The following is a 25,368-nucleotide window of genomic DNA, read 5'->3' on the forward strand; positions in this document are numbered from 1 at the left end:
CTTTAAATGTGGTGAACTAGGTGTCATATGCCTAGTTCATAGGCTGGGACATACTAAGCTTTCAAGAGTCAGCTGTTACTGCTGTTAGACATCATGAATTCTTGCTGCTGTTGCTATTATTGTTATCATCATCCATAGTCGCCCTCCCTCTGCACTAATCTTTTGCCTAGATGGGATTCAGTCCCATAGCTTGTGGGACTGTGGTTTGTTGTTTTTTTTTTTCCACTAACATCTTGACTCAAGACTTGATACCATTTCACAGCATAAACAACTTGTACTATTTTTGATAAAGTAACAGAATGGGATCTTCAGCTTTGCAAACATTTTCAGTGTTTAATTATGCCCCAGGTGACAAAAGGACAAACAATGAAATTCAGTGTTGCCATTCACACTATCTGACAACAGTGTGTGTTAGAATGATTAAGCCTACCAAACATTAAATGAACCATGTGGTCACAGTTTATTGTGGAGGATATAAATAACAGAACTAGAATGCAACTACAGACAGTGATTCTTGGTGGGTTATTGGAAAGAGAGAGATTTTACCGTCTGATTTTGTTTTCTTGATCTAATATCAAGTGAGATCTTTTTTAGCTTGAATTTGTGCTAATTTATAATAGACTAGTATCTGTTTAGTTACTGTTATGATTTTTGACTAAATATTTAATGTGCTTAAAACAGAAAGTCAAGATTCAGCGATATACCACCTTATCAACTGCACCACTCCTATTTTTTATAGATCCTATATGTATAATGACTGCTTTACAAGAGATGTTAATAACTTTGGAATTCGAACATAAAATTCTCTTACATCTTTTAATATGTAATAATTCTGTGTTTTCCAAAAATTTGATAACTTTGGAACAGATTCTTGGGTGCACTGAGATGATTTTTGAAGTGCAGATGGCCTAATGCTTCATATTTAACAAACGAGCAAAGTGAAGAAGATTGAAAATTCTCTAAATCATGACTTACTTCATTATCTAATATGGATATGCAATATCCCTTCTTCAAAAGTCATCATTGGCTTGCAGCTAGAGGTTGTTGTTTAAGGCTGGCCTGTTTGTTATTTTGAAATCAAGAGGCAACCTGGGACGTGTGAGGAAACTGTGACCATAGATAAATGTAACCTGGGTTAGGCCTGCCCTGTGACTCACAAAGCACCTGCCAGGGAGCAAGGCACTTCATTTCTCGGAGCCTCACTGCGATTTTTTGTAAAACAGAGCATGGATGTATTTGCTTTGCTGCTCTCAGTAGTTAGTGTAAAGTGCCGGTTGAGTGTTGAATATGAAGAAGTTCGTTCCTTAAGACTTTCATTTCTCCTTCACTGGTCCACTCCTAAAAATACACACACCTCTTACCTATCACTCTGAGCTATATTAAACCAAAACTTTGAATTCTGTAATTCTCAGTGATTTTAACCCTTAGAATCTTCTCTCCCTCCAAGTTCACCTTGTCCTCTCTGGATGGAAACCCTTAACTTCATTTGCCTCTCTGTGGAATCAGATCCGCTTCTCCTACAAGTTATAAATAAAGTGCACCTCTTATTCTTCACTAATCCTCGAGTGCAACTTGCTTGGTTGGACATTATTGGTGTCTAAGGAGGGAGGGGCTGTTTACCATCCTTTTCTCTTACTGTCATTGGTGGTAAAAGAAATCTCCTTTCCCAGATTAATTTATAAGCTACCGGAGCCAGGATCACATTTGTTACCTCTATACAACATTTGATATTGGTAGAGTATCCTGGATGAGTTAAGGGCCAGAAAGTCCTTGCTAATAGTGATGTGGGTCTACACCTCACCCTGCCTGTAAATATACGGCTGGTTCTGTTGGGCTGAGAAGGAATATATAAAATGTTGGGTTGTCAAAATCTATTAACTAGATAAATAAGTTAAATATATGAGCTGATTTTAGAAATGTTAATCATATTCTTCAAAATATAGCACACTTTTATATAATAGTCCTCATTTTTTTTTTGGTTTGTTTTTTAGGGCTGCACCTGCAGCATATGGAAGTTCCCAGGCTAGGGGTCTAATTGGAGCTACAGCTGCTGGCTACAGCCACAGCAACTCAGGAAATGAGCCGCATCTGCAAACTGTGCCACAGCTCACGGCACCACTGTATCCTTAACCCACTGAGTGAGGCCAGGGATAGAATCCATATCCTAGTTGGCTTCATAACCCAATGAGCTGCAACAAGAACTCCCAATAGTTCCCAATATTTAAATCACCATGTATAAGTTTTTGTTTTGGTGGGGGTGGGTTGTTTGTTTATGAGCAATCATACCCACCACCTCATTTAAATCTTGCTATAACCATTTTGATAGTTTCAAGGGACAAATGGGTCTTTCCAACAGCTATGTCCCTGGGGCTCACTTTATACAAATGATTGTTTAGACATATCATGTATTTTTAAATGTTGAAATGTGCCCTTATAAACATTTTCTTGAGATAGCTTATTCCATTTCTTTATAAACCAGGAAACAATGTGCAGCAGAAGACACAGTTTTTGCCTAATATGTGTCCACCCTGAGCTGCAGGGAAATCCATTTACTCCTGCTATGACATTTATGTTTGCTTCTTCCTTAAATGAAACTCCTTTCCCCATACTTCCATTCAATTGCCACTTCTCATAGAGAGCTTCCTTCCTAATGCCCAGTCTAAACTAGTCACATGCAGGCACACAGACACACACAAACACACACACACACACACACACACACACACACACACACGTACAAACAGACCCATTATATTTAGTCCTTTGTTCTGATTTTTTTTAGTAGCAGCTATTATTACAATTAATATATACTCACTTGTTCAGTGTCTGTGTTCCTCTTTAGAATATAAGCTTCAAAGGGGGGAAGGGACTTTGTCTTATTCTTGATCTGTGACCAAAATGACGGTTAGTGCCTGGCACATAATGAACTTTCAATAATTATGTGTTGATTAATTGAATGAATGATTATAAAGAGATAAGGCATCTCCTATAACTTATCAAAAAGTTAGTGAGAGTCAGAGGGACTAGATTAGCAATGGGAATGTGGTCCAGTTTTGCAGGGAGAAACGTGGTATTTGTTCGGTGTAAGGTCACTTAGATTTTTCTTCCATTTATAATCCTCCCCAATTCAGGAAGAGATGCAATAGCAAAATAATTTTAATAAAAACTAAACTCTGTATAATTCTAAGACATAAAAAATAATATAGCATTGGTCCTACAGGTTTTGCACCAAGAGAGAAAAAGCAGTGGCTTAAGGGTTGCCAATGACTGGCTCTGGCTATGACAGTGACAGATAAACATCTCCACGAGCATATTCCATTCCTTGTCAGCAGGACTGATGGCGTTTTTCCTAGAGGTCAGTACCTTAACTTCCACTTAGGACTTGTAGGGCAAAGAGCCACTTTCTCCATCATTTGGAGCAGAAAATGAGGGAGATGGTGCCTGCCACGTAGGCACGGGGAGTTTGCAGAACACACAGGCTACTTTCTTGGGACTTCCACAATAGTTTGTTGCAGTTGTAACCCCCCCCCCCAAGTTTATACAATCTGCAAAACTCCAGTTACACCATACTGACCCACATAGTGATTTACAATTCATGAAGAGTGTGTGTGTTTAAAGGTAGAATACAGTATCAGCAGAAGATATGATCCTTATTATTAATGAAGTTAGAGCAGGCACAACCATGTAAAGGGTTAACATCCTCATTGTGTGTGAGTCAAAAATGGTGAGGAGGTAGTCAGCTAGGCTGATCAAGGAATGGTTTTTGGAGAAATAGGTAAGATATTCTGGAATTGCTAGTATAAATGGAAAATAATCAATTGAAAAAGACCCCAAAACTTGCAGGGAATTTGGAGGTGATAGTCAAATTAATGATGTGAAGAAAGGAGGTTATAGGTAATAAGAAATATATGAACATAGTATATAAAATAAAATAATTGTGATGGAGGAGATTTTGAATTTGCAAATACATGGTACTGACTCTTGATCCTCACTATCTATTGTTTATTTCTTGAGTGTTCAGAAACTCAATTTCCTCATCCAGAAAAAGCTGGCTAATATTTTCTACTTTTCATGATTATATGCAAATTCAAAACACTAATGTAAGTGAAAGTTACAAGATGATATAGGAGAGTTATAATTAATATTTAGTCCTTTGTGCTACTTTTACAGTGTGGAAACTGAGATCCAGAGAAGTTATTTACCTGAAACCACACAGATATTTGTTGACTAAGACTTCATGATTTCTCAGCTCTTCTACATATACTATTTCTACTACATTTCAAATGTGCTTTATCCTTCCACTACTGAAATATTTTGGGCTCACTACGGAAACCTTGGAAACTACTAAAAATTTGGGAACATGGAAATATCTCATTAAGATGTTATTGCTCAAAGACAATCAGTGTTTTGTTATTTTTTAGTGTTTATCTCCATGGATGGATTTCTGCGAGTTCTTGTTTTTTGCTTCATAATGGTTTTATTGCATCCAGTTTAATTAATCAGTGTTCTAATGTAAGTATTATTAATGGCACACAGCATTTCAACTAATGCTTACTCCAAGCTTATCAACATTTACTGACACTTATTCAACAGGATATTTACACATTTTTACATGGAATTATGCTGTCATAACAAATCTGAACATAGTTTTAAAATAGTTGGCATTTAAAGTATTTAATCTTTCTATTCATCTATTATGCTTTGCAATGTATACAACTAGAAGATTTCAGGCCAATATTGAGAGGAACTTTCTAAATGGACAAGTACAGTAGTTTAGAAATGGAAGGATAAAGGTTAACAGGGTGAGAAAGTGTAATGAGCAGTGTTAACACATACACGGTTAGGCAGGAGTTAAAGAGTGCGTGCTTTGAAGTTCAACACGTTCCAATGTGAGAACTTTGACAAGTTAGTTAAGCACCTCAGCCTCAGTTACCTTATCTATGCAAGGAGCATATTAATAGATCCTAGCTTCTAGAATTGTTGTCAGGTTTAAAGAGCAATCTGGTATAGCCCTGAGAATACAGTCTGACAATTAGTGAACACTCAATGACTATCTATTATGATTCCCAAAGCTTTAGTAACAAAAAGCAGAGTAAGGAATTATAGTTCCAAGTGCAGACAAAATTGAATGATGGCTTCCTTATTTTAGGAGAACTTGCAGTGTATGTAAGTATAGAAAGAAAGAAACAGATGGAGAGGGACGCTAAGAAATAAGTCATCCCTAAATTATCCCTTAGATAGTTTAGGAGAATCATATTCAGAAAAACCTTCTCTCATTCATTTTCGTATTCCCATTCCACTCCGTGGTAGGTGGTTCAGAGGTGGTTCAGAGATAGTTCAGTGCCTATTGCCTTATGGGAAGAAGTAGAAGAAAGCAGGAAAAGAATGCCTCTTCTGGCTTTTGAATGAAGTCCTCAACTCTTTTTAATGTATTTATCTTCTACCTCTTTTAGCTCTAAGCAGGTCTTCATAAATTCAGAGCTAGACAAAATATTTCAAAAAAAATATCACAGGCTAGAGTCAGACTTCTGCTCTGAAACTAAAAAAAAACTTTCCTTGGGCTGGGAGGAGGGAGCTTTGTCAATAATTGGCTGAGTGACAGGTAGCAGAAATATAATGTATTAGAAATATGTAGTGTAGGAGTTCCCATCATGGTTCAGTGGTTAACAAACACCACTAGCAACCATGAGGACATGGGCTCAATCCCTAGCCTCTCTCATTGGGTTAAGGATCCAGCATTGCTGAAAGCTGTGGTGTAGGAGACAGATGTGGTTCGGATCTTGCGTTGTTGTGGCTGTGGTGTAGGCCAGCAACTACAGCTCCAATTGGACACCTAGCCTGGGAAACTCCATACGCCATGGGTACAGCCTTAAAAAGACAAAAGAAAAAGAAATATGTAGTGTTATTTTCCCTTTGTAATATTTAACTCTTTTTAAAAATGAGGGCACAAAATATCGTAATTTATCTTAAAGACAGCAGAGCTCAGAATGGTGCATGTGCTCAATGTACCTAGCACCAATATTGACTTAGAAGGAATTATAAAATTTCAGCAGACATGTATTTCTCATAGTTCTAGAAGTTGGGAAATCTAAGATAAAGGTGCTAGACAATTTAGTTCTTGCTGAGAGTCCTGTGCATCATCAGGTGTGCAAATGACCTGTATGCCCTGTGTCCTCACATGGCAGAGAGAGAACTCTTACAAGGTTTTTAATTCCATCATTATGCCCATTGGTGGTCCCACCTTCATGATTTCATTTAAATCTAATTATCTCCTAAAGGCCTCCAACTCCAAATACCATCATACTGCATGCAGGATTAGGGCTTCAAAATATTAATTTGGAATGGGAGAGGGGACACAATTAAGTTCATAGCAAATGCTAAAAAAACATATAAAGTTTAAAAATAAAAAAAGCAAACTGCATTTGGTGTCCAATATTAAATTCTGTAATACTTTGGATCTGAAACTGGATTTTGTTTTGTATTTAAAATCTTGATAGAACACATTCTTCCTTTCTTTATTAAAATATGAGTACTAATGTAAAATTGGAACAATATGTCATCTGATTTACTATATTTTGGGTCAAGTGGTGAAAGAACTATTCAGACAACCTGCCAGGTTCTGTTAGGTTACACCCAGAGCTTCACGGTTTAAGACAAATGCAGGCTGAAATTTTGACTCATAGGCATGTGGTCTGGCCCAAGAATACACTTCATGTTTCTGGAAACACACACACACAGACACACATACACACACATACACATGCAGAGCCAAGAAACACAGAAATGTCTTCAGAGAATGAAAGCAAAAACCAGAAACCGAGTATCTTGTCCTACCAATTTCCGCCATCCCTTAGAGAAGCAACTAAGTATTTCCTTTGTGGTCTGCATTTCAAGGAATTTTTAAAACTCAGCAGTAACTAAGTTTCTTTTTGTATTATCTCATAATTCTATTTCTCTCAAGAAATAGATGTATTAACCTTGTGATGCCAGTAGGTCGATAGGTAAGCACAAAAACGTAGAAAAATTATTCAAACATGATATAGGAAAAGAAAAGGAACACACTGGTCAGCTCCCAATAAAGTTGCAAAACAGCCTTTCTCTATTTTTTTGCCTTTAATTCAATCCCTCATGTGCCATCATGTTTCACTCCAGTTTCCCATAAGCCCCAAAGTGTCATTACAGACCAACTGTCAATCCCAGTATGCACAGACTTGCCTCTTGTTCTAGATAACCTCCCTTAGTTCTTCTCCAACCCTCCTCCCCACAGTCCACACTGATCAAAATTCCTGTTTCTATGGATAGGAAGAAAAGCCTCTAATGAAACTCATGCTCAAGGGTGATTTCTGGATAACTTTCCATCTCTTCTTTCCCTAGGTCTTAACTGTATAGTGCTAGGATTAGAATTATAAGTCATGACCTTGAACTCAGTAGGAGAGTCAGATGTGATTCATCTTACTATGTAGGACAGTAACATATATTTACAATACAGGAAAAACTAAGCCTTTGGCAGTGACATCCCATTAATTTCTAGAATTTTGTTGTTTCATCTTCCTGGCAGGATAGATGTTCCCTTTTTTCTTATTTATTTGCCTTCCACCCAGAAAGTTTTCTTTCAGTTATGAGGAATGACCTTCCTAAATGAAAGAGATAAGTCTTTAAGTTAGGGTATTACTTTAGCAAATCTCCCTTATAAAGATCCCCAAATAAAAGACATGTTTGAAAAGAGGTATAAATAAAGTGTTAAGACAAAACAGAGAAGAGAGTAGCTACATGTAATTTTGGAGTCATCTAGGAAGGCATTTACAGACATTAGAATTAGATCTTAGGAAAACAAAAATTTAAAGAGAACTATTAAAATGGCTTTCACTTAAAATGGAAAATAAAACAGCACCAAATGCTTACAGAGTACATGTTTCCAAATATTTATTATCAGATTATAAATAATTGTTTCAATTTTCTTTAAATTGTCACATTTACGACTGAACCCCTAGCCTGGGAACCTCCATATGCCACAGGAGTGGCCCTAGAAAAGGTAAAAAGACAAAAAGACAAAAAAAATGTCACATTTACCTTTAAAAACATTAAGAACACTAAGCCTTGCTGTAGGTGTCAAAAACATCTGTTGAGTTTAATTGATCTTTTTTTTCCCTAATTACCACTTGTTATATTAATGCTAACAAAACTACTTGATCAATTTATTTGAAAAACTATTACTTCTAATTCTCTTATTCTATTTGCTTATATATCCTATATATTCTGTGGTTTCTATCCAATTGGTTTTTAGCAGTAATTATCATTATAATCATCATTTTCCCTTTAGAAGAGGAGCAAATATAATCATCTTGGCATAGCTATTCAAACCTAAGGTAAAATAATATTTCTTACATGCAAATGTTTGAGTGTGTGGGCTAGTGATTAAAAAAAAAAAAAAAAAAAAAAACTCTTATCCCATGAGCTTCAGTATCATCAGACTGGTTTCCTTGATGCATAGCCCAAAGAAAACAGTCCTGGATCTTATCACTCAGGGAATTCTGTCTCCAAGTTCAGTGTATCTGTTGCTCAAGATGAGTTTGCATGTGGAGTTGTTTTTATCCTAAATTTTAAAGTCAAATGTCTGTGTTTTTGATAGTTCACACACTTTGGCCTCAAAGCCCAAAGTATTATTTTAACTCATTAAAAAGCTTGCAGCTCAGCAAGGCCCCAAATAAAATAGCTACTGTTTTTCTGTGATTCATTTGTCTACATAGGAACTTGGCAACTATAATTGACACTTGATTTTGGCCCATGAATAACGAATATAAGGAGAGAAAACTCTTCTATATTTTATTCCACAATAGGATGACTTTAGCTGTGAAATTTAACCTTCCAACATTAGGGTGGAAGAAACCTATTATGATACATGTTTACAAACTCTTTCAAATTGTTTTTATAACATTTGAATTTTGGCAAAGTTATTGCTCCATTCTGTCCAACATACATTTCAGCAAATTAAAACAAAATATACAATTTCATGAAAACATTAATTTTAAAGTTTTCAAAATTTTTTCTTTTCTCATACAAAATAAGAACCTGGTCACTGAAATTCATGAAAGAAAACACTGTCAGGTGTTACTTTATCCAAGAAAATAATTAAGACCAGGCTGTAGAAGTGATACTATATAAATGTGAATATATCCTATTGGATACTGAAAAAAAAATCAATATTTTTCAAGAATTCGAGAAAGAATTACATCCTTTCAGTACTAATTGTTCTTTATTTTTAATGGATTACATACCATTTCTATCAAGGCTGATAACCATAAGCAAAATTGTGATTTCCACTGGGTACGCAAACAGGCACATGTATTGATATGTTTGCACTATAAAATTGGCTGGATTCAATTGTCAAAGCTTTGGCTAATACCCAGCTAATACTCATTTCAAGTATAAATGACTACCCTAATAATGCTTAAAAACTCCAGGAGCAGAATAACCTCTGTTCTAAAAACATATTAGGTTGCTCAGTGAGAATTCATTGAAACTAAGGGCTCTCTAAAAATATACCTCCAGTTTATATATAATGGATGCTATTTATTTCTTGCTAAAAAGAAGAGTGGTGAAATTTTTTCAGTTCTCTGAATTGATATCAGATACTTCATCTCTAAAAACTTCACCAAAAATATTAGAAACCACACATTTTTTTCAAATGTGTCTACCAAAAGGCAAAAATCTAGAAGAGATAATTGAAAAATAAAAATAAGGAAATTAGCAAAAGGACTCAACTAGTAAACAACAGCAAAAATGTACTACCTAAAGATGAGAGGAAACACAGAAGCAATTAAAATATGGAAACTGGACTGCACAGAGGCAGGGGAAGAAGTCCCCCTGCACCTGCTGTTGCATCAGAGGTTGCATCCGAGAAAAACAGGAGTTGGGAATATACAAAGACCCACAAGGACAGGCGTATTTGAAAAATTTTTGGTTTTGTTTTAGATATCATCAGTTTAGGCAATTACCTATTATAAGTTTTATGTGACTTAGAACAATAAAAATTAATTTCATATTGAATAGAATGAAAACCAAAATAGTGACTAGCTATTTGCTGAATGACTAACTGAATCATGACATCCACAAAAGTTTCAAAATGTGTCATACTCCTACTTAAAATCAGTCTCTCTACTCTAAATTCCAAATAGTCCTCCTCATCAAAAATTCACTCTGACATTTCTCCACTCTCTTCCCTACTTCATCTTTCCTCTCCCTTTGGGAAGATGCTATGCCAACTGAAAAAAAAAAAATTGCAAACATACTGTCATTCTTCCATCCTAATAGAACCTTCTTCTGGATCCAGACAGTTATCATACTATGTATTTGCTTCCCTTTGCTGTAAAATTTCAAGAGTTGACACTACTTGTGTTTTAAGTTCTTTTCTTCAAATTCTCTTTTCAACCATGCTAATCAGGCTTTTGTCCATATGATTCTCTGAACTTATCCCTGTCATAATCAACAGTGGGTTCTACACCATTAAATCCAATGTCCTGTTAGTTCTTTCTCCTCTTACTTTCTCCATTTAGTCAGTCTAATAGTGAGCTCATTTTGGTCTTTGGCTTTAAGTTCCAACTATGTATTTAAGACTCCCAAATTTATTTCTCCGTCTCAAATTTCCCTTCCAAATTTGAATTCATATATCCAACTGACTCCTTGACCTTTATTTTAGAAGTATTTATCAGACATCTCAAATGTAGTATGTCCCAAACTAAAATTCTATTCTCTACCATGCAAAATTTGCTTCAACTCTAGGCTTCTCATTTTCAACTGATAGTAACTCCATCCTTGAGTTGCTCAAGAAACTATCTGACTCTCTTTTCTTCCTACATAACAAATCTAAATTCTTCAGGAAAGACTCTGATGTCAAATACTAAAAAAAAAAGTCCACCATCTCATCACATGCATCTCACCTGGATTCCATAGTAACCTCCTAACTGGTCTTCTTGCTTTGGCCCTTAATTCCTTCTAGCATATTCACACAGCAGCCAGAGTAACCTCGTTAGAAGGTAAAGCAGAACTTGTCACTCCTCTGTTCAAAACCTTGCAGGGCTCTGCTTTTCTTTCTTTCTTTCTTTTTTTTTTTTAATTTTCCCACTGTACAGCAAGGGGATCAAGTTATCCTTACATGTATACATTACAATTACATTTTTTCCCCACCCTTTGTTCTGTTGCAATATGAGTATCTAGACAAAGTTCTCAATGCTATTCAGCAGGATCTCCTTGTAAATCTATTCTAAGTTGTGTCTGATAAGCCCAAGCTCCCGATCCCTCCCACTCCCTCCCCCTCCCATCAGGCAGCCACAAGTCTCTTCTCCAAGTCCATGATTTTCTTTTCTGAGGAGATGTTCATTTGTGCTGGATATTAGATTCCAGTTATAAGGGATATCATATGGTATTTGTCTTTGTCTTTCTGGCTCATTTCACTCAGTATGAGAGTCTCTAGTTCCATCCATGTTGCTGCAAATGGCATTATGTCATTCTTTTTTATGGCTGAGTAGTATTCCATGGTGTATATATACCACATCTTTCGAATCCAATCTGTTAATGGACATTTGGGTTGTTTCCATGTCCTGGCTATTGTGAATAGTGCTGCAATGAACACGCGGGTGCATGTGTCTCTTTTAAGTAGAGTTTTGTCTGGATAGATGCCCAAGAGTGGGATTGTGGGGTCATATGGAAGTTCTATGTATAGATTTCTAAGGTACCTCCAAACTGTTCTCCATAGTGGTTGTACCAGTTTACATTCCCACCAACAGTGCAGGAGGGTTCCCTTTTCTCCATAGCCCCTCCAGCACTTGTTATTTGTGGATTTATTAATGATGGCCATTCTGACTGGTGTGAGGTGGTATCTCATGGTAGTTTTGATTTGCATTTCTCTTATAATCAACGATGTTGAGCATTTTTTCATGTGTTTGCTGGCCATCTGTATATCTTCTTTGGAGAAATGTCTATTCAGGTCTTTTGCCCATTTTTCCATTGGTTGATTGGCTTTTTTGCTGTTGGGTTGTATAAGTTGTTTATATATTCTAGAGATTAAGCCCTTGTCGGTTGCATCATTTGAAACTATTTTCTCCTATTCTGTAAGTTGTCTTTTTGTTTTCTTTTGGGTTTCCTTTGCTGTGCAAAAGCTTTTCAGTTTGATGAGGTCCCATGGGTTTATTTTTGCTCTAATTTCTATTGCTTTGGGAGACTTTTCACTCAGAACCAAACCCAAAGTCCTTACAAGGCACCACTAATGCACTCTTCCTTATCTCCCTGAGTTCATCTTCTCCTTCTCTATCCCTTTCTCCTTCCATCCCAGCTCACTGGTTCTCTTGCTGTTTTTGGAACCTGCAAGGCCCACTCTTTTTTAGGACCTGGTTTATTCTGCCTGGAACTCTGTGACCCCCATATATCTATATGACCATCCCTCTCCCCGTTTTAAATTTTTTTACTGAAAAGTCCCTTGGAGAGACTTCTGCTGATACCTCTTATTTAATTTGGTAACATGATTGCCCCTCACTCCTCATATTCTTTGTCATGCTCTGCCATTTTCTGTTTTCCATAGTAATTATCCATATACTAGATAATTTACATATTCTTGTGTGTGTTGTGGATTACCAACCTTCTACCACCACCACCCCCATTTAAGCTCCATGAAGGCAAAGTTCTTTCATTTTTGTCTGGTTGTGTGAAATGCTGTGTCCCAAATGTGTAGTACCATGAATACAGTGAATACATATTATTTGAATGTATTATTTGAATTTGTGGATATTATTTGAATGTGTGGATGGATATTAAGTATGTCACTTGGTATAAACACTGAGGCTTTGCAGTTCTTCCATTTTAAAGGAAAAAAGATGAAGTGAATAAGTATAGGCTAAGAAGTCAGGTGGAATTACTCTCAAAGAGTAGAGATTTTTTAATTGAATTTTATTTTTTTCCATTATACTTGGTTTACAGTGTTCTGTCCATTTTTACTATATAGCAAAGTGACCCAGTCACACATATATATACATTCTTTTTCTCACATTATCCTCCATCATGTTCCATCATAAGTGACTAGATATAGTTCCCTGTGCTATACAGCAGATGTCATTGCTTATCCATGCCAAATGCAATAGTTAGCATCTATTAACCCCAGACTCACAGTCTATCCTACTCCCTCCCCATCCCCCTTGGTAACCACAAGTCTTTTCTCCAAGTCCTTGAGTTTCTCAAAAGGTAGAGATTTAATTGGAGCAGAGATTTTACCGAGGAAAAGGAATCTGGACACAGGTAGTTTCACGTCTTTTCCCAGATAAACAGGGACTGCAAACGACAGTATGGAAGAACATTTGAGAGGACAATAGGAGAAACTAGGGGGAGCATGAGCTCTCAGTCACAAGTGAAGAAAAAATATTTTTTTGAATATACTGAAGATACAGAGAAATGAGAATTTCAGAGAAAATTATGGTAACATTAACAAGGATGCTGAAGAGTACCACATGGCAATGTTAGCTTAAGTTTTCATATAGAACAAATATTTGTGTGACATAGAATGAAACTCAGCCTCCAATAGCTGGGCTCACCTAGACCACTCTAAAACATCTTTCTTTGCTTGGAATCTTCATGCTTCTGAGAGTGTCCTGGCCCTTTGGAACATACAGGGAAATTCCTCCATTTCTAAGACCATATACACTCTAATGTCTGTGCCAATATATTTTTTTTAATACTTACAAAGTTTGTTTTCATTTCTATTTGAAATTTACCAATACTTTTTTCATAATTATTCTTGAGCTGTAATCATTTTTAGCGAAGGGGAGCAATGGACATAATAATCCAAGAAGCAGGTATAATCGATTTTGGAGAATTTCTATGATTTTTATCTTTTGGTTAAACGTTAAACTTTATTTTGTTCCTTTAATAAATTCTTCTGGATGAATACTCAATATTTATCGAAAGTGAGGTGTCAAAAGCATGACAAAGTTGATCAAAAAGCTAATCCTGCACATGCAAATTATTAAATAAAAGGTATAAATTACATTTTTGTCCTAAGTATGTATGTGTCTATCAAAATGAACCTGTTGGAAGTACATATAAATATTACTGAAAAAATAACTAGAAATCTGTCAATTACATTCTGTTTTTATCATTTTGACACACATGGGTAACCGGTACATTGCATGCAAAGTACTAAACAAATTTTTAAAGGATCAGTTTTCATTGACAAAGTACTCCTGCATTTGTTATGCTAACTGTACTTGTGTGGACACTTCTAAAAGACTTTAAAGGCATTCAGTTTCTCTATATATTACTTTTAGGTTCATTACTATTAGGACACTTTTATTTCACTGAAACAGAAAGAATGGAGTTCTCTCGTGGTGCAGCAGGTTAAGGATCCAGTATTTTCACTGCCGCAGCTTGTCTTGCTGTTGTAGCACAGGTTCAATCCCTGACCAGGGAATTTACACATGCCATGGGCATGGCCCCAAAAATACAGAAAGAATAAAAGCCTACTTATACCCACAATATCAAAAATGTTCAATATGAGTGCTGATTTATCGATATCTACTACCCAATTTATTTATTTATTTGTCTTTCTGCCTTTTCTAGGGCTGCTTCCCGCGGCATATGGAGGTTTCCAGGCTAGGGATCGAATCAGAGCTGTAGTCACCGGCCTACACCAGAGCCACAGCAACGCGGGATCCGAGCTGCATCTGCAATCTACACGACAGCTCTCAGCTCACGGCAACGCCAGAACCCACTGAGCAAGGCCAGGGATCGAACTCGCAACCTCATGGTTCCTATTTGGATTCGTTAACCACTGCGCCACGACAGGAACTCCTATACTACCCAATTTAAAGAGTAAAACATTCTTTTCAAAGAATAGGTCCCACAAGCAAAAGGTTGTCGGAGTATCTTAGAGTCATCAAACAATTCTGTGAAATTCTAGATTCAAATTTCCTAAAGATGGCTAGGGATGCACTAGTCAATTATAGCCAATTTAGATCATAGCATATGGGGAGAAAGTTGATCTTCACAATAGCTTCTAATCCTCATTCTGCTACTTCTTTTTTTTTAAAAAATTGTTATAGTTGATTTACAATGTTCTGTCCATTTCTGCTGTACAGCAAAGTGACACAGTTATACATTTACATACATTTTTTTTTCACATTATCCTCCATCATGTTCCTTCACAAGTGATTAGATATAGTTCCCTGTGCTATACAGCAGGATCTCATTGCTTACCCACGCCAAATACAATAGTTAGCATCTACTAACCCCAAACTCCCAGTCCATCCCACTCCCTCCCCCTTCCCTTTGGCAACCACAAGTCTGTTCTCCATGTCCACGAGTTTGTTTCTTTTATGTAGATAGATTCATTTGTGCCATACTTTAGATTCCAGATATAAGTGATATCAGATGGTATTTACCTTTCTCTTTCTGACTTCTCTAGTTCCAACCATGTTGGGGCAAATGGCATTATTTTGTTCTTTTTTATGGATGAGTTGTATTCCACTGTGTATATGTATAACATCTTCTTAATCCATTCACCTGTCACGGACATTTAGTTTGTTTCCATGTCTTGACTATTGTGAATAGCGCTGAAATGAACATAGGGGTGCATGTACTTCTTCTTATTAAAAAAAATAGTCCTTAGTTGCTCCACCAGTAAAATTGTTCCAAATGCATACATTTAACTGAGCTCAATAGAAGCTAGATTCTTCAGAAAAACAATCATGGAAGAAAGATATAAACATTAAAAGGGCAGTGATTAAAATGGTAAAAAATAATTTCAGTTAACAGTGAATACAACACCAGCCATGAAGTTTAATGGCTTGGACTATTATCTCTAAATTTGAAAAACCCTTAGATCCAAAGGCTAAATCTGAGGTTTATGCAGGTTAAGTAACTTGCATGGGGTCATCATGATTGTTAATTTTGGAGCCAGACTGGTATACTGACACTTTGTCTTCAACTTTTTAACTGCCTCTATACCATATTTTATTAGCTGATTTAGTATAGAGTAATAGGCAAACATTTGAGGGGGAGTTAGGTGTTGAGATTTACAAGTGGAAAGGAGAAGAGAACAAATATTTTGGACCCCTCCTATGGTCCTGACACCATGTTAAATATTTAGCAAACGATCTCATTAGTTAACTTTTTACTCATATTTGGTAAAGCCTTTATGAGAATATAAGTTCTGGGGTTTGTTTGGAGTGAGGCAACTGAAGGACAAAAAATAAATAAAAATGATTAAAGATTTGGGAAGTAATCCTCCTAATAATAGAATTAATCAAGAAGTCTTATTTATTTGGAGAAGAGAAATGTTAAGGAGAAAATTACTAATAAGGGTGTCTAGATATCTAAAAAAGCATTTATAAATCCATGTGAATAGGGTTTTGTTGTTTCCCCAGGCCAATCTAAACAGAAACAAGGCTAAATTTACAAGGGGGGAATTACAGTATTCATAAGGAGTATCTGGCTAAGAAGAATTAGCAGAGTGCAAATGTTTATTGAGTGCCCTATATATACTTGAAGCAGAGCTAGAGGCAGATAGAGATAGAGATATACAAGTTATTTTAGGAAAGAAGTTACATCAATTTTCATTCCATTCTGCTCCAGTGTTTTCCTAAGGGAAAGAGATACAAATTTATAAATATATCTGTATATAAAGTTAATCCTGCTTTCCAATCTGTGAGTTAAGTGGAATTGCCCTTTTTTATAAGGAGGATTTGAAACTCAGAAAATTTAAGAAGTCCATCTAATTTCACACAGCAATGAAGTGAGAGACAATTGAGTTCATATTAGGAGTAAGAGTTAGAAAATTTGGGTTCTAATATAGACTTGGCCACTCTCCATCATTTGATTGTGAAAAATTACTTCCATAAATTTCTAATACTTTATCTGTAAAATAAAAATAAGAGAACACACAAAGATGGTTGGGAAGATTAAATGAACAATGGTTTCAGTGGAAGTATTTTGCATATGAACATAAATAACTCTTTGAAGAATTTATGAAATTATAGACTTCCTTCTTGCCATATGGTTGAAGGTTAATTTAAAGGAATCTAAATGCTCATCTTTTAATCAGTAATGTTATGAAACAAACTTCTAAAACTTGCTCTGCCTCCATGTTTTTATTCAAATGCTTCTCATATGAAAACCATGTGTAATATGTTATTCTCGCCATTTTACGTTAACCATATTTAACATATAAATTAGATATGAAACATAAGGTTTAATACTTCTAATAGTTCATGCTTTGCACTAACTTTGAGATATTTTAGTTATCCAATAGGAGAAGAAATAATAGCTATAATACTTCTCTGAGTTATCACCTACTTCACATTCTCAGGAAGTACTTAAAAGGTGACCTTTGTGATATTTAAGTGTCTGTCAGCCTGTCCGTCTTTATAAAAACTAGAGTCAACTGAGAATAAGTGTGAATATGTAAAAACTGCTTACTGTTTCAGAGATGTACAGCATAGATCTTAGGGCTAGCAGGTTTAATATTTCTTGTACCTCTTCATAGGTTACTCATTTATATTGAAATTGGAATTGTTCTTGTACCTCCTATTATTGGAGATCTCTGGATATCTGCAAGCCCCACTTAGACCCAATAATCAGACTTAATCTGATCACTAATCATTGAAACAGTGCCTAAGTCATAAACAGCAAAAGAATCCATTGATCCATTGTAAGTAAAGTAGAAGGGAGACATTACTGAGTAATTTCAACCAAGCAAGGTAATTAAACACAGAGAAGCTGTTTCCTGTCTCTCTGCTATAAACAACCATGTTGCTCCACTGGCCTCTCACAACCTGGATGTCCCAAGGCCACATCTCTCTTCTCTCCTTCCACTTTCCCTAAAGAGAATTATGGGTCATAAAGGAAGGAGAATTGGTGCAACTTCTTTCTTGAAGGGAATTGAGCTTCCTCTGCGTTTATATTTGTGTCATCTTATTATAAGACGAGCTAACATCTATTATTAATTGATGCACTAATTAAAGCCATACTTGCAGTTTCCATTAGCTTATTCCCTAAATTCTCCAGAGTTGGCTGTCTGGTTTTAATCAAAACCAAATGGTAGTCCAAGTTCCCAGCCTAGAGCAGCTAGGAGGAAGTCATCCAGTGGAGGCACAAGAAAGCAGAAAAGATAAACAGATGAGAGTTCACAACATTTGAGTCGGAAGAAGTATGCAGATATTGTGAGCTGCTTTAGAGATGTGATTCAGGGACCCTGTCCTGCTGGATGGAAGCAGTTGCAAATGGTTAATGTCAGCAAGACTGTAATAGGATCAAGATGGAGTCTGTCTTCTGCTTTTCCAGCACTGATGTGTCTAACTGGAGGATTCTGACTAGAGGTAATGCTGCCTATGCCATGACACAAACTGCTTTAGTTCCGTGAAGGATTCCTGGGATCGGCGAGCTCTTGAAGAAAACGTTCCATTTGCTGGATTCCTGGGATTTTACTTACAGATCTTCTCAGGTACGGTATAGCCAGCTGCAGCACTTTAAATGACAGAACTTTAAAAAGGTTTTCAAGTTTAGAAGAATTACAGCATTAAAACTCTAAATGCATCTTGCTCTCTTAAATGATCTTTGGAAAGGAGCACTGCAAAGGTATTTTGATTACATTGCTTTTATACATTGAATATAGTGGAAAAGTTGTGGAGGAAGGCGGGAACTATGTTTTCTTTCTTTCTTTCTTTTTTCCATAAGCAGTGTGGGATAGAAAAAGCTCTACGGCTTTATGACTCTCTGGCTAATCACCTCAAGGGTTTTGACAAACTCACTTCAGTTCTGTGTAAAATCAGAACTCCTAAAACGCCTGGGCGGCCTCTGCTCCCCCCTCCCCTCCTCTCCGTCCAGTCTTTCTCACTTGCACACCACTCAGAGGCAGGAAATGCTTCCCAGGCAATCTGGGCCTGGTTGTGGAGGCCCCTTTTGCAAAACATCAGTCTGAATTTACTAGACAGAAGTCACTAGGAACGCCTTGACAGACTCCTGCTCCAGCTAAGGCTCCCTCCAGCTGCCGAGGGTGTTTTTGTTAGAATCACACACTGCGTAGAACTGCTTAGAATAGAGCCATGATCTCAACCACGAAATGGGAACTTATATTTTGGAGAAACTAACGGGGACGGACTCCTTTCCTAGCCTGAGTGTTGAACCAGGTCATGCCTTGGCGTTTCAGCAACTCCTTGTCTAGGTAAGACGCTGTGGACTATCTATCTTTATGCTCTGAGGCAATCTTGGAAGAGGCAGAAAGATTGAGAGAAATGTTAGCATCTTGCACGGAGTGGTGATTTCCTAGGTTTAGAGCTGAGCCATGAAATCAGAAGTAGAAGAAGTTTAGCAAGTAGAAAACTGGGAGTCGAATTGTTTTAGCAAAATGTCATTTCTAAAATAGATTCCATGGAGATTTTACTCTTTTTGTCCATAAACTAAGATCTTGTTTTCCTCCCTTTTCAATCCTTAATTTATTTATGAATGGTGCCAGAAGACCGGTTTTCTTATTACATGTCTTATATGAAACAAATACCTATTCTCACACATAAGTTTGAGGTGTAAATGATTTTTTTCCTTTCCTAGTCTTTTGCCAACAGAAAGAGTCGATTCCATTAGAGTGACTTTTCTTAATAATGAATCTCCAAAGAAAATTTTGTGTCTCATTTAAAATATGAAGATTGGATTCCTCAATATTTCCCCACCCAGTTTCTACCACGTCAAACTGCCAACATTTTTTTAAAAGAGTAAACGCATGACATTTTACAAATTATTTCTCACCTACATAGTATCTAATCTGATTCTTTAAAATTTAAATATCAGAATTGGATTTAATTTATATTAACTTTCCTAAATTCACTATTACTGCTCAGACAATATGTTGCATGAATATTTTTAATAAAGTAAATCTCAATGACAATGACATTCATTATTACTCTTTTAAGGCAAGTGGAAATCACTACAATCATGTGAAAAGCTGATCTGTGCTTATAATTCATGTAATCATAAAATTATATTTTCACTGGGCTGTAGTGTCTATAGGTTATCTTAAATGTTTACATGTACAATATATTAGGAAAGAAATTTATAATGACTAAAATAGCATAGACTGTTAATTCATAACATACTGTTATATTTATATTTCTGAATATCTAGAATGAAAATCATTATTTTATAGCAATAATATGGAATGGTATGTGAGGAGAATAAATATCCATGCAAATTTCCAAATCTATTAGATTAACACAAAATATGCCAAATGAAATATGAAAGCTGTTTAACAGTTGGATCATAAGAAATCAGTGTTTTAATCATAAGCTTTTACATAGTATAAGGTGACAAATTGCTGTATTAGCTAATTACCCTTAGATTTAATGCTGGAATAACTTATATGGACAAATTTTAACTAACTCACTAACAATTTAAGTCATGATAAGACTTTTAAAATGATCTAAAAAGAATCGTTTTTAAGTATGTTAAAAATTAAATACTTGACTTATCTAAATTATGAGTTAATAAAATCCTTCAATAAAATTTTAAGGAAGGAAAGAATATGAGGTCGCCTCTTCTAACACAGTTCTAAAGTTGCCAAAAAGGGAGCTGAAGAATGGCATTCAAAAATGACCTGTCCAAGGTCACAATGCTAGTTAGAAGAGGAGGTGATAGTGGAACCACAACACCGTGTATCATAATTCAAATAACTTTATATTGCATCACCTTGTTCTCAAATAATAATTATGCGTAATAATGTATGAACATATCAATATCTGGCAGAAGGCTACCTTTAAACAGAAAATTGGAATGCTTCTTTAAAAAAAAGGCTCACAGCTGCCACCAGTGTTATAGCATGGAAAAAAAATCATGATTTTAGAAAAGAATCAAATTTACAAAGTAATGAAATTTTCTCAAATGCAAAAGTTTTCTTATGCCTTCAACAAACACTTTAAAGTAGGTAACTTGTTTGTGACTGTTTTGTTACTTTCCATGTTTATGCCAAGGAAATTAATCCATTTGCTAATAATTATATTAATATTTAGCTGACGTTTCTTAAAAACAGAGCTAAAAAGGAGATTTTTGATTCATAGCCTTGTATCCAAATGGTATCATTATAAAAAACCTAAGAAGTGATGCTCAGAAAAGATTTTACTGCCCGCCATTGGAATGGGTTTTAAAATCTTATGTGCACAGACATTCTTTTATTTGTCCAACCTAAATCTCTACTGCTGCAGCCTATTTCCAGTTCTATGGGTTTCTACCTCAGTGGAAATGTAAAAACCCAAAATGGACATATGAAAGCGTAAGTGTACATTTCTAAGCCAAATACACCCACTTCCTTTTATCTTCCTCTCTACAACTTATTTTCAGTGCTTTAATTGGTTCGTATACCTTCTCTGAGCTTTTCTTAAAGTCCTTTAGTTGTAGAGAATGCAGAACTGGTTACAGTATATAAATAAATGGCTGACCAGTCCAGAGTAAAATGGAAGAGTTGGCTATTTCATCCGTGCCATTCTTCATATATGACAATATATGTTTCTGTGCATGTTGAAACAGTGCACTCTCCACACAAGAGCCTTTCTAATGAAACTAATATATGTCATTTCTAGTACATCCCGTTTCTTTAGAGAAAATGTGACTCATGATGCTTTTTTCTTCCATTTTTATGAACCTGATCGGATTTCCTGATGCTACTCCCACTTAAAAGATATGCTATTCAACACTCCCTATGTCTCCACACTTTGTTATTGGTATGAGGAATAAATGCTGTAAAGCCATAGCCTATATAAAGTGGTCACCTAATTACTAGAAGGCCCAATAAAAGAGAATAAATCCTTTCATTTACTTTTTCTTGAGAACATCACAGTAAAAGAATTTTTCTGGACCTATCCAAACCTGCCTATATTATACACCTCACTACAAATACTTAAAACGTGGTTTAATCTTAATTATGGAGGGTGGGCCTTATAGTATTAAAATAATATAAATTGAAATAATATAATAGTATTATTATACTATTATAGTATTAAAATAATATAGTATTAAAATAATATAAATATTTTATATTAAAATAATATAAATTTTATTTTATTTTGTTTTTAATCTTTTTAGGGCCGTACCCGTGGCATATGGAGGTTCCCAGGCTAGGGGTCAAATCAGAGCTGTATCCGCTGGCCTACACCACAGCCACAGCAATGCAGGATCTGAGCCACATCTGTGATCTACACCACAGCTCACAGCAATGCCGGATCCTTAGCCCAGTGAGTGAGGCCAGGAATCGAATCTTCATCTTCATGGATGCTAGTCAGCTTCATTTCTGCTGAGCCACAACAGGAACTCCAAGGGACATTTTAAATGTGTCTTTTGTTTTTATTTTATCTGTTTCCTCTTGGAGAATGAATGAATTGGTGTCAGTATCATCTTACAACAAGAATTCTCTCTGTAGAAATCACTGTTGATGGCAAAGTTCCAAATGAGAGATGATTTAGATCTGGATCAGAAAATTTTATCATCACAATAGAGAAATGTCAAGAATTGTACATGAGAATTTAAAGAGGATGAGGGAAAATTCCTCCAGATTAGAAGGAAGTAGCATAAATATTGTACCTTCTTCCCCCACATAAATGATAAACCACATGAATGATACGCAGAATTAAATCAAACAGGTTTACAGAGAAGCTCAAATCCAGATTGACTTTAGTGTGGATATAGAAATGCAATATTTACCTCTGCGGTCCTAGTTTGGCATTAAACTGCTAGTCAGTTCATAGAGTTTTGAGAAGTAGATGAGTTCAGGTTTTGAGGAAGTTAAATAATATAAAGGTGAAGTGTAGATCTAGAGACCTAGTTTAAAAGAGACTGTTGTTTTTGATTCAGTAGATTATAGAGTATTCGAATGAACTTCAAAAGATTGAATAGGAACTCCATGCCAAAAAAAAGTTGAAGGCAATGTAAACAACATGCACATGAACTTACTCATGAATTAAGATAAAGGACTAAAAAAAGCAGTTGTAGCTGCTTGTATGTGTGAAAAATTTCACATTTCAAGTTACATATTGAAATAGCAGAATCATTTAGCAACACAACTCAGATAATCCAGAGGAAATCAGTCCTTTAACAGAAATGAGAAAGAAAGGAAGGAAGAAGATCAGAAAGCAAGTTTAGAAATTCAATGCGTATTTCTTTTTATTCCCAGCAATTGGCAAAAATACCTAACATGGCAGGTATTGTCAATACCTGTTTGTCAATAAATATTTGTGGAGTAAATAGGAGGGAAAGAGCAAAGAAAGGAAAGTAAAACCATAGTTAAAGAGTGGGCATTGTGAGACTTTAGAAAAAATTTCCAGACATCCTGTAAAGATAGAATAATACTTTTTAAAGGAGAAGGAAAATAAGAGGTTGGCAAGAGTCATTAGAGCCTGAGGCCAGAGGTTAACAACACTCTCATAAGATGACATTACAAGTTCATTAAGAACCAGAAGGAAGTGTAAGTATCCAAAAATAGTTCAAAATTAAAAGTTACACAAGGCCAGTGAGAGCAGAGCCCTAGCGAATTTTCCACAATTTAAACAGGGCGGTGTACTAGAAAGCTCATGGACAGAGACAGAAAGCTAGCTCTGATTTGCATCTTTACCATTGGATGCTCTGTGGTTTTAAGCATGCCCCATACCTACTTTGAGCTTCTGTTTTTCATTGGTAAAATTGGGAAGGTAATGCAAATATTTATATCTCCATGTCATTTTGAGCATCAGATGAGATTTTTGTACATGTAAATTGTGTTGCAGACAGTATAACAAACAAATCCTTGTTTTTTTTAAAAAAAAAAAAGTTTAGCTCAAATCAAGAAAAAGAATCATGATATTTCTCATTGTGGTCAAATCACTCATCTGTATTGAAGTAACATGGGCTTCTAAAGGACAGACCCTATAGCTCTTACTCAGCCATGGATTCTGTAGCTAAGATCTGCCACAAACTAAAGGAGTCATTGCCATCATCATGCTCATCATCAACGTCATTGTCATTATCATTTAACACCTAGTGAGTTCTTGCAACATGTCATGGATTAGAGTTCTACATATATTATCAGCTCACTATTAATATAGCTAAATATTATTCTCTATGTATATTTTTAATTATTCCCATTATAGAAGCGAAAAAAACTATGGAACACAAAATCTAAGCAACTAATGCAAATCAGCAGGAAGAAAAAAAGATTCTTTAACAGACATCTTGCCTTCACTAAAAACAGAGATAATAATCACTGCTCACCAATAGGTGTTAGAGATTGGGCTGGTTACTTAGTCCTGCCAAAATTTATCCCTATTAAATTAGGACAATGATAGTACCCACTTCATAAAGTATTTGTGATAATTATTATTGAAGGAGATGATGTAAGTACAACAGCAAATACATGGCCTGATCCATAGTAAATGCCAAATAAATGGGAGCTTTTTTGTTTTTACTATTACTGTAACCATGGTCATCAAAAGTTTCTAATGTACTACTATTACTTGGGTATAGAGGACACTTGGTAGTAAAAAGAAACTCAAATTTACATAGGCAGATGACAAAATAAGATGGGAATTACAGATGTTAAATACAGAAGACAAAAGTTGATATGAGAGGTATCAATCCCTGATAGGATACTAACCTAACAAAAGTAGCTAAATTCTCAATGAATTCATGTTCCTGATTTCAGTGAAAGTTGTACTTATTGAATGACTGAAATCTCTGTAACCTGTTGTCACCTAGCTGTCTGAGCACCTGTGCTGGTGTAGACCTATCTCTTATTTACATTTAGTGATTACTGTGTCTACTGCTAGAGTATTCTTAGAAATGATAGCAAAGCTAAAAATAGAAAGACACTTAAAGCTAAACCACATTTTACCACACTGACGATAAAGCTTTATAATTCATGTCCCTTGTGGAATAGAAGTATCTTTCTGTAATAAGGCTATTGCTTTGCTACAGGAGAAAAAAAAAGACAACAAAATTTTTGACATCAAATTTAACTCTAAGGTATTTACTATTGCATGAAAAATTCCAAGTGAAACAAATTTGGGGCAAAAACAATACTTTTCTTTGGTTATAAGGGAATTTGCTGGAAAAAGCTATCAAATCAAAAACCCAAATGATTAATTATTCATTAATGAATTTATTTACAGAAATATCTAAGATACAAGGTAGCTCTAGATGCTCAAAGAGTTCTGCAAAGGATGGAACACTGTTATTGAGAAGACTGTGTATTTAAGAAACATAAAACATGAGAGCCCAACAGAAATAGAGAAATCTAGAAATTACCACATCCATGATTCACTATTGTTCCCTAAGATTGTGTTAACTTTGTGATCTCTTAGAAAATTATCCCCAGGAAGG

The 25,368-nt window shown here is 35.6% G+C and overlaps 1 protein-coding gene across 4 annotated transcripts in view; it reads left to right on the plus strand.

The window, feature by feature from the left end:
• Positions 1–18,103: 18,103 nt before the first annotated feature.
• Positions 18,104–25,368, plus strand: part of LOC125122936 (rho GTPase-activating protein 7-like) — a 192,131-nt gene continuing 184,866 nt past the window's right edge. For 2 of the 4 annotated variants that reach the window (XM_047771901.1, XM_047771900.1), the window contains exon 1: positions 18,901–19,201. The gene's annotated coding sequence lies outside the window, so the exon portion shown is untranslated. Of the gene's footprint in view, positions 18,482–18,894; positions 19,202–25,368 lie in introns of those variants that run through there. The other 2 variants (XM_047771899.1, XM_047771898.1) reach the window with 2 other exon arrangements.

The sequence above is a fragment of the Phacochoerus africanus genome, chromosome 3 (assembly GCF_016906955.1).
Source record: "Phacochoerus africanus isolate WHEZ1 chromosome 3, ROS_Pafr_v1, whole genome shotgun sequence".
NCBI lineage: Eukaryota > Metazoa > Chordata > Mammalia > Artiodactyla > Suidae > Phacochoerus > Phacochoerus africanus.